Genomic DNA, 16,307 nt, shown 5'->3' with positions numbered 1-16,307 from the left:
GCCGCCCGTGGTCCCAGCTAAAAGGAGAACCAGGTCTCGAATTCTGGAATTGATTTCTTCCCCCCGCTCCCCGACTTTTTTTTTTTTTTAAACTGAGTCCTCCGTGAGTGCTGGGAATGATTCTCCTTTTATTGTTAGTGAAGTTGACAGAAGTCCAAATGCTTAAAAAATTAACGAAGTAGGTTTATAAAACACCGCAGGAAGTCACCGTCACTCTTCCCACGTGGGAGAGACGGTGTGACGTTGGGGGGAGGACGGCGCGCCCGCTTCTCAGCCCGGGAGGCTGTGGGACTGTGAGGCGCGGCCCTTACCAGCGTCTCCGGAGCGTCTTGGACCCGAGTGTGCGTGCGTTTTCCGTCACGTTCTCCCTCTGCGCGGGCTCCGGGAGGCGTGTGGCGGGGCCGCTGTGCCCGATGCCCGCCTCTTCCTGCCTGCCGTGTGGGGTCAGACCCTGACCTGCGGAGCCGCGCGTGGCCCTAGCGTGAAGGGGGCGGTTTTCTGGAAGGCAGCCTGGCTTCGTTCTCTCGTGGGGGAGCCCACGGAGAAATACACACGCGCTGATAACACAGCTCATTCACTTGTAAGATTGCTTTCCGAGGAAGCTGTTCGAAATGTGGGAGAGGATGCTTAAAAGACAGTTTCTTTTATTTTTTCTTAATATGTATATTTTATTGAAGTGTAGTTGACTTCCAGTGTTTAAGGTGTGCAGCAAGGTGATTCAGTAACACATATACACATATGTTATCTTTCCGATTATTATCCATTATAGTTATTACACGATATTGACTATAGTTACCTGTGCTCTATAGTAAACCTTTGTTGCTTGTTGCATATCTATTTGCTTAAAATTAGAAGTCTACCATTCTATTCATACTAAGTCAAACAAGTGGAATAAAAATATCATAAAGTTTTTACTTAGGCGAAAATTAATGTTTTCTAAAATATATATACTATGCATCCTATAATAGGTATATGTATATATAGTATGTATGTATATGTATACCTGTAGTATGTATGTATGCATACTATTATATATATATACACACAAAAGCTTTTCTACTACGCTTGATAAGGCTTGAGAAAGAAAAAAAAAGAGATGGAGAAATGGGAAAACATAAACTAAATGAAATGGGAGCACTGAACATGAAATAGAAAAAGTGAAACAAACTAGATAAAAGTAAAAGATCCTCACATAATCCAGTTGTTTTTAAACAGGACTGCTCATTAGAAACATATCTGGAGCTTTGGGGGGAAAAGCAATATCTTGGCATTTGTATTTTTCAAAAAATTCCAGGATAATTCTGATCTGCATGTGGCTTTTTAAAAGGCTGTTTCTTTTATATAAAGTTCCCGGAGAAGCCATTCTCTGGCCCCCGTCTGCGTTCTTGGTGTCCTAGCCTCTCCTGGGCATCCTTCCTTCCTTCCTCCGAGCGAGGTCAGGCAGGAAGCTGGCGGGTGCGGATGGCGGCTGCCAAGGTGCTCTGTGAGCTCCGGGGGCTGGTGAGTGCTGGGCTGGGAGTCCTGAGTGCGCTGGCCCCTTCTGCTGACACAGTCACCACGTCCCAGATGGCGTCAAGCAGGTGATGCTTGGGTCCTGTTGGAGCCTTGCGCACCCATGGGGGTCCTCTCCTGACGCCCGTTCCTGCAGCCCTGAAACAGCCCTCCCAGCCTAGAGCCCCGGCATGGCCTGGGGTGTGCGGGAGCTCGGGAGCCGAGGTGGGCCTTCCCAGATGGTGTGAACTGAACGTTTGTGTTCATCTGTTGAAGCCCTCACCCCCAGTGTGGCCATGTTTGGAGATGGGGCCTCCCTGGATGTCATTAAGGTTAAACGAGGTCACGAGGGTGGAGCCCTGATCCTATAGGATTAGTGTCCTCCCCTGGGTTGGGAAGATTCCCCTGGAGAAGGAAGTGGCAACCCATTCCCGTATTCTTGCCTGGAAAATCCCTTGGACAGAGGAGCCTGGCGGGCTACAGTCCACGGGGTTGCAAGAGTCGGACATGACTTAGCAACTGAACCAGCACCACCAAGAGGAGACCCAGAGCACCCCCTTTCTGCGTGAAAGGACGCGGGAGCAGACACCGTCTGCGGCTAAGAGGAGCGTCCTCCCCAGGGAGTGAGCACACGAGCGCTGAGCCCCGGGCTGTGTGGTGGGCGCCTGGCTCCCTGCAGCCCCTCTGACTTTATGCACAGGGCCAGTCCACGGTCCCGAAGAGACAGCTGCTCCCGCCTTGTTCCTGGGGGTCTCCGAGCTTTTACACCTTGACTGCTGAGAGCTTGGCGTGAGAAGCGGCCCACACGCCACCTCCCAGCAGGCCTGTCTTATTACTCGGGGCCTGGAGCAGGACGCCACATGGAGTCCGACAAGCCTCGTCCTTCCTCTTTAAAAATCATAAATCAAGCTGGCAAGCTGTTAGATAAAATGTGTTTTCTCCTTCTGCTTTTCACATATTAACCTTCATACTGACATAAATTTAAACGTGTGGACATTTACCATTTTATATGACTGATAGCTGGCAATATATCAATGTGACTGGAGTTAATTATTATTTGTACACTTGGGTACTATGTTGATGCCCAATGATATTCAGATAAGTTATAAACATCGTTTGTTAATTACTATATATTCCATAAAATGTATTTGTCTTCCCTTCTGTTTAGCAAAATTACTATGCATGTTGTTACAATCCAGGTTTTTTTTTTTTACATAATTTATGTTCCATTGAGAGTGATCATCTGAATAATTAAGAATTGAATATGTTCACAGTGTACAGAACCTGGATGGATTTTCATAAAAATGTAAATTAACAAATTTAAGCATGAGCTTTTTTTCAAAGGGTTTCAAAGGGTTGTAGACACAAGAGCTTCTAAAATTTCTAATCACCCACTCTGAGGCAAAATACATATTAAAGTTAATGACCATGGTAATTTCAAATCACAGTACTTTAACCAGACGTATTTAAATTCAGATTTCTGAAAATTTAATGTCGTCGAATCTTTTTATGAAACTAAAATGAGTCTCAGTTCTGCCCCTCAGATGTCGTGTCTTTTAGTTGCTGCATGCGTGTGCAAGCTCAGTTGAATTTGACTCTGACCCTATGGGCTGTAGCCGCCCAGGCTCCTCTGACCATGGGATTTCCCAGGCGAGAAGACTGGAGTGGGTTGCCATTCCCTTCTCCAGGGGAATCCTCCCCACCCAGGGATCGAACCCAGTCTTTTGTGTCTCCTGCACTGGCAGGCGGATGCTTACCACCGCTGCCGCCCGGGAAGCCTGTGTCGTGTCTAGACTTAAGTAGATACACATTTCGCATGCACACGGATTCTTCAACATTGTCAGGTGTGCCCCAGAGGCCCCCCGCACTGCTGTGACTGTCGCGTCCCTGTAGGGCGGGGATGGGAAAGGAAGAAAGAGACATGCCCAGGAGCACTGTGGGTGCTGCCTCCTCGTGCTCCCACCGCCTCCCCGCCGTCTGCAGAGACGTGGCTTGTGGACCTGTCTTGTACCCCAGCACTTCCCCTGCTCACGTTCTCTGCACGCTCAGACGTCGTGTCCGTCAGTCCGTCTGTCTGTGCAGCACTGGAGCGTGTGTGGAAGAGCCGTCCTCCCGCGGAGGTCAGCAGAGGATGAAGGGAAGGTTGTTTCCCGCCAGGGGTCACCGAGATGCTCCGTGACCTGGCCTGGGTCCTGAGGACTAAGAAGGGTGGATTGTTGGGTCAGCCAGAGGACAGCATTGCAGGGAGGCCGCTCACGACGAGGGGTCTCTGCTCCCGGGAAAAAGCTGGATGACATCCTAAGAAATGCATTAGATTCTCAACCCTGGTCGGGCATGTGTACCTCCTGGGGACACCTGAATATGAGTGACTCCGGCATCCCAGGACAGCCTCCTGTTCCCGCATCTCAGTGAGGCTGGGAACTCCCGGGACAGGCTGAGTGTAGGGGTTCCAAGGAGGAGCTCTGTCGGCTGAGTGAGCTCTCTTTGGGGTTCCCCCAGGCTATGCTGAGGTGAGTCGGACCCAACTTCTGGGCTTGGTGTTTGGACCTCATTCTTCTGGCTGTAGGGGGCATGGAAGGCCCTTGGGCTGTTGGACAGATGTGTCCACTTAGGGGGGCATCCCCAGAGAGCGTGCAGGACCAACTCACACTGGGAGTGTGGCTTGGTGGCTTTAAACCCCTGGAGGGGAAGATGTTTCTTTAAGATCCTTTCCTGGGAAAACAGAAGAAGAAATTGGAAACCATGGTTGCAGGTTCCCTCAGCCTGGGATGATAGGAATTAAACAGAACCCATCCTCAGCTTAAACACTGTCATTACGGGGGATCGCAGGACCGGGCTGGGTGCAGCCCCACCCAGGGTGCAGCCAGGGCCATCCCCCAGCAAGTGACCACAAAGCCTCCTGCAGGGTCAGGGACTTGGCGCCTGGACAGAGTATCCTGCCCCCGCCCCCCGGGCAGCGCTGATACCTGGTGCAGAAAGCTGCTGGGAGCCCCCATGCTGGATCTGAAAAACTGAACGCCTTTCCGTAGCAGACCCAGCTGGGTTTTCAGGCCTCAGGGACACTCCGTCTCCCCAGGACGTCTCAGCTCTGCAGCCTTGTTTGATGTGCCCAGTTACCAGGCTCACAGCCTTGACTTTGCTGCCGCTAACCCATCGTCTGGCTTCCCTGGCGGCTCAGATGGCAAAGAATCTGCCTGCAATGCAGGAGACACAAGAGACTCAGGATGATGGCAGCCCACTCCAGTGTTCTTGCCTGGAGAATCCCACGGACAGAGGAGTCCGTGGGGTCGCAAAGAGTCAGACACGACTCAGTGACTCACACACAACCCATAGTTTAGCAGAGACCTCGGGCAGCCCTTCAAAAGCCAGAGCTTGCTGTTGAGCTGGCGCTGCCTTCCGCCAGCCATCCGTCCGGGGGCTCTGCTGTGGTTTGTCCAGACTGAGTGGGCAGCTGGGAGGTGGGCCAGGCTGGAGGCAGGCTGTTGAGTCTGTCTCACGCCAACACCGTCAGCCAAGCCAGATGCGGTTCACGCACAAAGAGAAGGCTGGTTAATAGCGAAGGGGCACACACAGAGCCTCCCCTCGTCACCACCATGAGCTGGATTCTAAGAGCTCGTGTGCCCTCGGGGGTGCTTTGTCTGGGTGGGTGTCGCCTCCCAGGGGAGCCCCAGGGTGCGGCTGCACTCCCAGGGGGTTCCAGCAGGGGAAGCAAGGGGGGAGGTGCCCCGGCCGGGTCCCCACGCCCCCCACCCTCCTCACAGCGCGGTGGCCAGAACTCCCCAGGGGGACCCACCCCCGCCTCGGGAGCCTGGGGGCTGTGGGGCACCCAGCGTCTGGAGACCGGCAGCCGTGCAGGCCCCAGAGGCGTGTTTGGATGTTACCTTTTGTGTTTGATCCCAAATACGACAGGCCTTTCAGAACCGGAGGAACTAGACGGGACTAGAGACCTTTGTCCTGACTTCCAGGCCTTGGCCCAAGAGAAACTGCCCAGGAGGCTGGCCTGAGGCAGAAATGGCGCAGGAGTTGAAGAGGACCTTGCTTATCTGAGCAGGACCAGGACGGATTGCTGTGTGCTGTCAGCCCCAGGGTTTCTCAGCCTCGGGATGCTGCGAAAAAGAACATGTCACCCCAGAATATTCTATATGTTTTAATATATACGGGTGAAAATTTTATATGTTTTTGTCTGTCAGTAATATTTTCGTAATATATTTGTTTTTATTGGGCTTCCCCGATGACTCAGTGGGAAAGAAACTGCCTGCCGATGCAGGAGACCCAGGTTTGATCCCTGAGTCGGGAAGATTCCCCTGGAGAAGGAAATGGCAACCCACTCCAGCATTCTTGCCTGGAGAATTTCAGGGACAGAGGAGCCCGGCGAGCTACAGTCCATGGGGTTGCAAAAGAGTTGGACATGACTTAGCGATGAAATAAATAATAGTATTTGAAAGGTGGTGTTGGTGGTTTATTTGCTAAGACATGCCCGACTCTTGTGACCCCGTGGACCGTAGCCCACCAGGGTCCTCTGTCCCTGGGATTCTCCAGGCGAGAATACTGGAGTGGGTTGCCATTTCCTCCTCCACAGTGTTTGAATGTCTGTTAGTACTTAATAGTATTATGTATAAACTGCATATGTAATGTATTTTATATAAACATGTTACTGTGTCTTACATAATACATTTTAATAATATACATTATGTGTATGTAGCATTCTGCCCTCTGTCCTTCGTCTTCCCTGGTGAATAGGACGGTGCTTGGTACCCCAGGAAGGAGGCGTTAAGACCGTCACAGGCAGACGTCACAGTCCTTAATTTTTTTAAAGTCTTTATTTTTAATTATAAACATCATAAACATAAAAAAGTAGACAGACATAGTAACAGTTCTGCTGTGGTTGTCAGTCATTAAGTCCTGTCTGACTCTTGGGGAACCCGGGGAGCAGGTCAGGCTCCCCTGTCCTCCACAGTCTCTCGGAATTTGCTCAGATTCATGCCCTTTGAGTCGGTGATGCCGTCTGACCGCCTCATCCTCTGTTGCCCTCTGCTCCTACCTCCAGTCTTTCCCAGCACCAAGGTCTTTTCTAACGAGTTGGCTCCGCATCCGGTGGCCAAAGTATTAGGGCTTCAGCTTCAGCGCCAGTCCTTCTGGTGAGTATTCAGGGTTAATTCCCTTTAGGAGGGACTGATCTCCTTGCTGTCCAGGAGACTCTCACGAGTCTTTTCCCAGCACCACAGTTCAAAAGCTTCAGTTCCTCAGAGCTCGATTTTCTCTATGGTCCGCCTTCCACATCTGTTTATGACCACTGAGAAAACCGTAACCTTGTACACACCTGGGTTGGCAAAGTGATGTCTCTGCTTTTTAATATGCTGTGTAGGTTTTGGTCGGCTGAGTCTTGGCCCCCAAAGATACCAGGCTGTAATCTCTGGATCCCACGAGTGGGACCTTACAGTAAGTCCCCTGCGTACCAGTGCGTTTCTGTTCTGCGGACACATTTGTAAGTCCGATTTGCTTGTCGTTCCGGCAGAGTTAGCCTTGATACCCAGCTAAAACAATAGGTATACAGTCCTGTGCTGTAATAGGTTTATAATACTTTTCACACAAATAATACATTAAAAAACAAAAAGTAAGGAAAGCAGTTTTAATCTTAGCAGTACAGTGCCTTGAAAAGTACAGCCGCAGAGTCCAACAGCCGGCACACGGGCTGGCATCGGGTGAGCCGGGAAGAAGAGCTACTGACTCAAGGAGGGAGAGGAGGAGGGGATGGCAGAGCTGAAGGATGGTCAGACAGGGGACGGAGGGCGGGCTGCACTTTGATCACACCCGCCGCTGATGGACCGCACGTCGCATCTTTGGATGTTTGCACCCTGAAGGTCTGAATGTAGGGGATTTATATAATAGCAGAGGGGGCTCTGTGGATGTGATGAAGTCCAGGATCTTGGGGTAGGGAGGATGTTTTGGACAATTTGGCTTGGCGCTGATTGTCATCTCAGGGGTCCTCATTAGAGGAAGGCAGGGGGGTTTGGCAGACATAGGAGGGAGAAGGCAGGGGGACAGCAATGCAGAGGCTGTGCGCAGGGGAGTAGGGGGCACCCCAGAATCTGAGAAGGGCGAGGAGACAGATTCCTTCCTGAATCTCTAGGAGGAGCCTGCACTGACCACACCTTGGCATTAGCCCTGTGTGGCTCATTTGGGATTTCTGCCTCTAGAACTGTGAGAGAATGCCTTTCTGTTGTTTTATCCCAATGATCTGTGGTCATTTGTTACAGCAGCACCAAACCCGCGTCTCTCGAGGAGGAGATCTTGTGTTTTTTCCTTCCAGATGTTTGTAGTTTTGCTTTTTCATGCCTAGGTCTTTCGCGTGTGTGGCGTTGGCTCGTGTGTGGGGAGGTGGGCTCCGTTTCTGACACTTTGCGAGTGAACAGCCCACAATGTCAACATCATGCATTTATCGGTTCTTTTCCTCCCAACACATGGACACACATTGCATCCCCATGTTTGCAAGGCCTGTCCCGAGTTCTCTGCTCTTCCCATTGATCTATATCTGTCTCTGTAGCAAAGTCATCCTGATCTCCTGTTATAACTGTTTAGGAAGATTTGGCATCTCTTTGTTTCCAAAGTTAGTCCTGGTATTTTTTTAAAAAATTATTTTTTGACCGTGCTGCAAAGCATGTGGGATCTTCGTTCCCGGATCAGGCATTGAACCTGCGCCTCCTGCGTTGGAAGGGTGGAGTCTTAACCACTGGACCGCCAGGGAAGTCCCTGTCCTGGTTATTTTCGGCTCTTTCTCCCTTTCGGCAAACGTTATGACCAGAATAAGTTCTGTGAACAGTCCTGCCGGGGTTTCTGTTGCAAGTTGCCTCAAATCTGTGTTTTGTGGAGAACTATTATCTTTAAAATCTTAAGCCCTAGCTTCCATGATTATGGTGGATCTCTCCATTCATCTGGTCTTCATATGAAGACATGTGTCTTTCTTATTTTGTTGTCCTGAATAAAGTCCTTTTCATTTTCTCCATAAAGGTCTAGCATAGGTTGCTTTAGATACTTTATCTTATGTGTCTGTGGCTATTGTTGGGACTCTGATAGAATTTTTAATGCCTTTAAATTATTTATTGCAAATGTAGAAATTTAGTTAACTTTGTGTATTAATTAATTTCTTATCTAGCACTTGCTGAGCATTTTCACTGGTTTAAATAATTTATTTCCAAGTGCTTGTGGCTTTTCCACACAGAGAAGCCGAGTATCTGAAAAATAATTCTCTCCAACCCTTTTAACCCTGAAGCAGTGTCCCCACGTGTCTGTTGGCGTGTGTGTTGGTGATATTGAGGGCTGCTGCAGGCTTGCGGCAGATTCACTGCTCCAGTCGGGGAAACGCGCCTTCATTGTGATCTTCTAGACGTTTGGGGCCTGACTGAGGGGGTTTCCTTTCCTAGCCCCATGACATCCGCCCCGTGGCCGTCAGAGTCCAGGCCTCTGGTCCCCCAGGACACAAGGCCTATCGAACAACAGCTTGGGTCTGCGAGGCGCTGGGCGGGGCCGCCTCCCAGCAGAGGAGGTCTTGACCTGTTAGTGCTCATGTCCTGATATCCCAGGGACCGCTTTTCTTCAGCGTGAATGGATTCTTGCTTCTGCAAAAGTGTTAGATGAGTGAGCCACGTCTTTTGTGATGAGGTTAGAAGCGGGGGGCACACTGGTTGGTCAGAATCTCTTCGTTTATGATGAAAGAAAACCAAAATGTGGGCCTATGATAAAAAACAGGCCTTCTTTAGAATCGCGTTGCCCTCTTTACGTTGGAAAAGACCCTGACGCTGGAAAAGATTGAAAGCTAAAGGAGAGCGAGGTGACAGAGGATGAGATGGTTGGATGGCATCACTGACTCAATGGGCATGCGTTTGAGCAGACTCCAGGAGATAGTGGAGGACAGAGGAGCCTGGCCTGCTGCCGTCTGTGGGGTTGCAGAGTTGGACACAACTGAACAACGTTTACAGCAGAAGCTCAGAAGGGAGCCCCCTGCAGCCCAAACTCCGCAGCTGGCTCCCTCCAGGAGGCGGGGAGGTGGAAGCCGTGGGGACCCTGCTCCTATAGTCCAAGGAGCACAGGCTCCTAAGGGAATTCCGCTGCGTGGAAGGGAAGTGGGTCCATCTGGTAAACGTTCCAAATCCCAGCCTTTCCGTTAACCCACCTAGAATGCCTCTCGATACCTTGCACGCCAGTCACCACACAGAACACGCCAGTGACCACATAGGCATGTGATCCTCCTCCTTACGGTCAGTGATCCTCAGCGGAGACATTCTAATTCAGCATCTGGCTCGTCAGCAGTCCTTTTTCTGATCTGGGGAGATCCATTTTGGCCAAAGGATCTTGAATAGCGGTAATACCCCTGGGGCCCTTTTCCTTTGGGTAGAGGGGTGTTTCCAGGTCCCTGCCGTACTTGTCTTTACCCGGTAAGCGTCCAGGGCGGTTGTGCTCGGCAGCGAGCTGGGCTCTGCGGGACATGCCCTGCAGGCGTGTGACATGCCTACTGCGGGAGGTGACATTTGCCCTCCCAGGAGCAGCTGACTCAGGGGTTAAGTGGCCTTGGGGATACATTGCATCAGCCACTGAGAGATGACCACAGAAGGCACGCCAGTAAGTTCTGGAGTGAAGTGATTGGGCCCCTCTGGCGGCCCAGACAGTAAAGAATCTGTCGGCAGTGCAGGAGCCCTGGGTTTGATCCCTGGGTTTGGAAGATCCCCTGGAGAAGGGAATGGCTACCCACTCCAGTATTCTCGCGTGGAGGAGCCTGGCAGGCTACAGTCCATGGGGTCTCAAAGAGTCGGACACGACTGAGCAGCTAGCACTTTGACTTTCAAAGTGATTGGTGCATGTTTGTTTCATCTAGTTATGTTTCCCAAGCTCCTCTGGCCAGGGATGGACTGGAGTGTCTGATGGCGTGGTTTTCAGAGCACTAGCTGAGAATCATCAGAGGTTAACGGGGAGTTGTGGACAGCGGGGCTTCCCGGGAGAGAGGGAGGGAGAGTGAGTGTGGTCTGCTGAGCCAGGCGTGAAGGAAAGGCTCGGGGAGCTAGGCAGAGAGACCCGGGTCAGAAGAGGACATCAGCAGTTCATGGGGGAGAGAGGACAGCTGTCCTTGGAGTTCATCCGAAGATGCAGGAAGGGACAGACATGGAATTTACCTCGACAGTGGTTTCAGAAGAAAGCCTGTCTCGATGGCGATTCTCCTCAGAAATACAGTTCATGCATCTAGTAAAGAACATCCGGAGGGCCTCACCCCGTATGCAGTTCTTGTGGTTGCCATAGCAAAGGCCCCCAGCTTGGGGGCTTAGACAGCAGACACTCCCTGTCTCCGGTCCTGGAGGCTGGAATCCCAGACCCGGGTGTGAGCAGGGCTGATCCTCCTGATGCCTCCCTCCCGGGCGTGTGGACGGCCGCGTCCTCACGTGTGTGTGTGTGTGTGTGTGTGTGTGTGTGTGTGTGTGTGTGTGTGTGATGACTTCCTTGTGTGTGTGTGTCTGTGATGACTTCCTTGTGTGATGAGGACACCAGTCACATTGCACTGTCTGTTGTTCAGTCACTGAGTCCTCTCTGACTCTCTGCGACCCCGTGGACCGCAGCACCCCAGGCTTCCCTGACCTCCCGGAGTTTGCTCACGTTCACGTCCGTTGAGTTGGTGATGCCATCCGACCATCTCATCCTCTGCTGCCCCTTCTCCTCTCGCCTTCCGTCTTTTCCAGCACTCGCTGGAGGAGGGAATGGCGAACCCCTCCAGTCTTCTTGCCGCGAGAACCCCGTGAGCCCTACAAAAAGGCACGTCAGACAGCCCCCCCAGTGACCTCATTTTACCACGATCACCTCCCGAAAGTCCCGAACTGCAAACACAGCCGCCTTCTCGGGCGCTGGAGGTCAGGACCCCAGCACGTGAAGCTGGCAGCGGGGGGGGACGTGGGCCGATGCCACGCTGGTGGGCGGGCTCTGCAGTCTCCCCGGCCTGCGGTGTGGTGAGGACGCCGCCCTCGCAGGGGGGGTGGCTGCCGCGTGGCGCCAGCTGAGCTGCAGCTTCGGCCAGTCTGCTGGAGCGGTTGGGGGCGCGGCGTCCCGCGGGGGTCGTGGGAAGGGGCGGCGTGTGGCCTGAATCCCGGTGTCTCCCCGCCCTCGGGGTGTGGCCTGATCCCTAGACCACGCCTCCCAGGTTCTGACGCAGTTACTGGGGGCTGGCGCGGCAGAAGCTTCCAGGGCAGCCCCCACGCCCCCCACGCCCCCAGCCCTGCTGCGGGGCCTCCCCGCGCTTCTCACTGCCTCTGACGTGCGGGTGCAGGGGAAAGTGTGTGTGCGCGCTCAGTCGTGTGTGACTCTGCGACCCCGTGGACTGTAGCTCGCCAGGCTCCTCTGTCCCTGGGGTTTCCCAGGCAAGAAGCCTGGAGTGGGTTGCCATTTCCTTCCCCAGGGGATCTTCCCGCCCCAGGGACTGAACCTGCGTCTCCTGTGTCTCCTGCATTGGCCGCTGGGCTCTTTGCCACCTGGGAAGCCCGAAGGGAAGAGCAGCGCAGATTAAATGACTACTGAGACACAGGCGTGCTTTTCCCGCACCTTCCCAGGCGCCTTCAACCTCCACCTGGCCCACTGCTGCCCAAAGCCCACCTGCCCTGCACCCCCACTCCCTGTCAGCCGGTGTTAACTCACCGTCCTCTGTTGGTGACTTTCCAAGGGGGTGGCGGAACCTGGGCCCCTCCCGAATCTAGTTCTAGACCTACCGGTTCTGGTGGAGGCTGTTGCCAGTCCTTGGCCATGACCTTGACCTGAGTTCTCGTGTCTGCACAGAACCCCAGAGCAGCTCCTGGGAGAGCAGGATCTCACTGCTATGAGGACCAGCCGGTTTAGTATATTTGGATGTACAAAGTAAATGAATAGTCACAAAACCTTGCTTCCGGTATGTTAAATATGTCAGGTGTCTGTCTGAGATTCCACTTGAATAGAAACTTTTTTTTTTTTGCAAGAAAACCACATTTATGTGTGTGTGTGTATTAACTGTGGCCCACCAGGCTCCTCTGTCCATGGGGTTCTCCAGGCAAGATTACTGGAGTGGGTAGCCATTCCTTTCTACAGGGGATTGTCCCAAGCCAGGTAGTGAACCCGGGTTTTCTGCATATCAGGCAGATGCTTTACCGTCTGAAGTCAGCAGGGAAGCCCCATATAGGTATACACACACATATAAAATAAACCAGAGCTGATGGAAGCCTTGCCTTTTTATAGGTTATCTTCATACATGTGGTTCTTGCAGCTTTGACCTTGGTGAAGTCATTCTGTTTTTACTGTGTGTCTTCTGTCCCAGCGCAGCTTTCATATTTTCTCTGTGTCTGAGGAAGGAACGAGGAGGAAAACTTAGCTGCCCCTTCCTCACAGGTGTTAGGGGACTCAGGAGACAGTTTGAGATTTTATGTTTTCTTGGAACACTTGTGTGCTTTCTGGGAACATTTCGGCAGCAAACTGTGGAGTTTTTGTTAAAATTGCTTTTCCCACTGTTACTTTCCTTTGCGCTTATTAATGGGTGCCCAGCAGGGCCAGTGAAGCAAACACATTCTGAGAGATGTTGAACTTTATCGACTTGGATTTGTATAGTTTGGTATTTTCCCCGAGAGGTGAGTTACACTCGAAACGTCTGCCCACAGGTGGTGAGGAACCTTCCCTTGCGGGTCCTGGGGCCTTTTCCTGGGGCCTGACTTTTCCTGGGGAAGCTGGTTTCCAGACTGCGTTGTCGTCCTTGGCTTCCTCTCCTGGGAGCGTCCCCTGCCCCCAACAGTTTGGAGAAGCCCTGGCACCCGCCATGGCTTTGCCCCGCGAGATGCAGGACGCCCACTTCTGTGCGAATTTCAGATTGTTAGTGTTTCAGTGCGAGCACCCTGATGGCTCAGCAGGTGAAGAATTCGCCTGCAATGCAGGAGATGAAGGAGATGTGGGTTCGATCCTGGGTCAGGAAGATCCCCTGGAGAAGGAAGTGGCAACCCACTCCAGTCTTCTTGGCTGAAAAATCCCATGGACCGAGGAGGCCGGCAGGCTACAGTCCAACGGGTTACAGAGAGTCGGACATGACTAAGCACCTTGCACCCCATGTCCTGCCCAGTGTTTAGGAAGTACTTAGGATAAACCGTCTCCGTTGTTTATCCAAAATGCGAGAGTCCCCAGGTACCCTCCTGTCACGTGCAGCCCCAACCACAGTTAATGTTTAAGTGTTTCCGCAGGTGTTTGCTTTTCCCATGGATCAGCTGATCGAGTTACACACGCTCCTTTTCAAGGTCAGGACCAGCCTGCTAGGGCTTTTGGCCTGAGCTCCCAGGACGTCCTAGGAAGAAGTGGGTGCGGGTCTGCTTTTCCCTTCAGACCCGTCCAGTGGGTTTCGGTGGCAGACATGTCCACGTCTGACCATCACCCCTAAGCTGATGCGGTAGCAGCGGTGGCTCCTTGAGCCAGGTGAGGGCTGTGGGTGGCAGGGGTCTGGGGGACACAGGGCGCCTCCCCCTTGGTTGTCAGTTCTGTGTGACACAGACATCCTTAAGCCCCCCCCACCCCCACCTTTGGTCTTGTGGAAGGACGACCCTGGGGTCAGGCATGCTTTACTGTTCAGACTGCGTGTCCACAGTGGGTCACTGGCCTGGGGCCACGGCTGCAGGGTCACCCTGCAGAAACACGGTGTTGCCAGCGTTTGTACATTCCCAGTGTTTGCCCATCGTCTGACCTGACTCACAACCACCTCTGGATCTGGACCCGCGGGCTGTTCCCACGCCCTGGGCAGCAGCAGCTGACCGTTAGTTGCTCGGTCGTGTCTGACTCTGCAACCCTTGGACTGTAGCCCGCCAGGCTCCTCTGTCCTTGGAATTCTCCAGGCAAGGACACTGGAATGGGTTTGCCATTTCCTTCTCCCGGAGTTCGCTCAGATTCGTATCCACTGAGTCAGTGATGCCATCTGACCATCTCACCATCTACCGCTCGTTCTCCTTTTACTTCAGTCTCTCCCAGCTTCAGAGTCTCCGGGCATCTAACGGTCACATCCAGCAGGGGGACTTCCTGGTGGTCCAGTGGCTAACGTGGCCCCAATACAGGGGGCCGGCGTCCCATCCTTGGTCAGGGAACGAGATATCAAATGCCGCAACTAGGACCTGGTGCAGGCAGATAAATATAAAAAAGTAAAGACAATGTCCATACTGGGGCCTCGCCTAGACCAGTTGAATCGGACCTCCTGGCACCATCGTTTTTTAGAAACAGATCCCAGGTGGCCTCCCTGTGCAGCCAGGACGAAGAAACACTGTTCTAGAGGATTGCTGTTCATTTGACAAGTCGTGTCCGATTCTCCGTGACCCCGTGGACTGCAGCACGCCAGGCTTCCCTGTCCCTCACCATCTCTTGGAGTGTGCCAGGTTCATGCCCACTGAATCGGTGATGCCATCCAACCATCTCATCTCTGCCCTCTTCCGCTTCTGCCTTCAATCTTTCCAGCATCAGGGTGTTTTCCAGTGAGTTGGCTCTTCACATCAGGTGGCCAAAGGATTGGAGCCTCAGCATCAGTCCTTCCAATGAGTATTCAGAGTTAGTTTCTTTCAAGATTGACTGGTTTGATCTCCGTGCTGTCCAAGGGACTCTCAAGAGTCTTTTCTAGCACCACAGTTCAAAAGCATGACTTCTTGGACGCTCAGCCTTCTTTATGGTCCGACTCTCTAACCCACGGCAGTGAAAGTGCAGAGCGCTAACCACTGGACAACCATGGAGTTGACCTTTTCTAGAGGATATTAAAACCTGGAAACCTTGTTGGAAATGATTTTATATATAATATATATGCAACTATATAATGGTACTTCCCTAGTGGCTCAGACGGTAAAGAATCTGCTTGCAACATAGGAGACCCAGGTTCGATCCTTGGGTTGGGAAGATCCCTGGAGAAGAAAATGGCAAGCCACTCCAGTATTCTTGCCTGAGAAATCCCATGGACAGAGGAGTCTGACGGGCTACAGTCCATGGGGTCGCAAAGATTCAGACACAACTGAGCAACTAAAACAGCACACACAATGATGTACATAATTTATATTTATATTATAATTGTGTGTATATAATCATCACAATATATTATGATAGCATACAATTATTTCCATATTACAATTATAATTTTAACTGTGTTCTACATTATATAGTATATATGTGGCATATAATTATGCCAGGCACTTATTTTTTTCATGTGTAAGTGGTGAATGAGCGAAGGCAGAAGTGAACATGTTGGTGGAAGTTGTAGCCAGACTGGCTGGGACCTTCCTAAGGTTGAACCGGGGTGGCCAGACCCTGTCCTCGGCCTCAGACCCTCCCCACACTCTCCAGTTTGTGCTCTTGTGTGGTTGGAAAAACATGAAGCTCAAATGACAGAGGCGTTTGTCAGTGAATTCAGGAGTCCCTGGGTGCTCTGAAGTTTTAGTGGAGGATGGGATGTACTTTGGATATTTTAGGCTTCCCTGGTTTCTCCAATGCAGGAGACCCGGGTTTGACCCTGGGTCGGGAAGGTCCTCTGGAGAAGGGAATGGCAGCCCACCCCAGTGTTCTTGCCTGGAGAATCCCCTGGACGGAGGAGCCTGTGGGGTCAGACACGACTGTGTGACCAGCTTGGTCACTTTCCTTTAAGAAACGAGACCCTTCCTGGGTGATCCGGGTGATCAGCTGTCAGATGTTTGACCAGGGACCCTCTCGGGAGGTGTGCAGGCAGAAGTCCGAGGACGAGGCCAGGCTAGGGTGTTGGGTGGATCCGTTCCCCGCTGCTCAGACTTGAGGCCCGCGGGCCAGGGCGAGAGCTCGGC

General features: G+C 52.2%; 1 protein-coding gene across 7 annotated transcripts in view; it reads left to right on the top strand.

The window, feature by feature from the left end:
* Positions 1-16,307, top strand: part of SHANK2 (SH3 and multiple ankyrin repeat domains 2) — a 550,522-nt gene that overhangs the window by 69,050 nt on the left and 465,165 nt on the right. The window contains exon 1 of one of the 7 annotated variants that reach the window (XM_065937980.1): positions 13,827-13,944. The exons of the other annotated variants lie outside the window; for them this stretch is intronic. The gene's annotated coding sequence lies outside the window, so the exon portion shown is untranslated. Of the gene's footprint in view, positions 1-13,826; positions 13,945-16,307 lie in introns of those variants that run through there. 7 annotated transcript variants of the gene reach the window in all.

This window comes from Muntiacus reevesi, chromosome 5, assembly GCF_963930625.1.
Source record: "Muntiacus reevesi chromosome 5, mMunRee1.1, whole genome shotgun sequence".
Classification (NCBI taxonomy): Eukaryota; Metazoa; Chordata; class Mammalia; order Artiodactyla; family Cervidae; genus Muntiacus; species Muntiacus reevesi.
The sequence above is the reverse complement of the archived record's forward strand: the minus strand, read 5'-3'. Positions and strand labels throughout refer to the sequence as shown.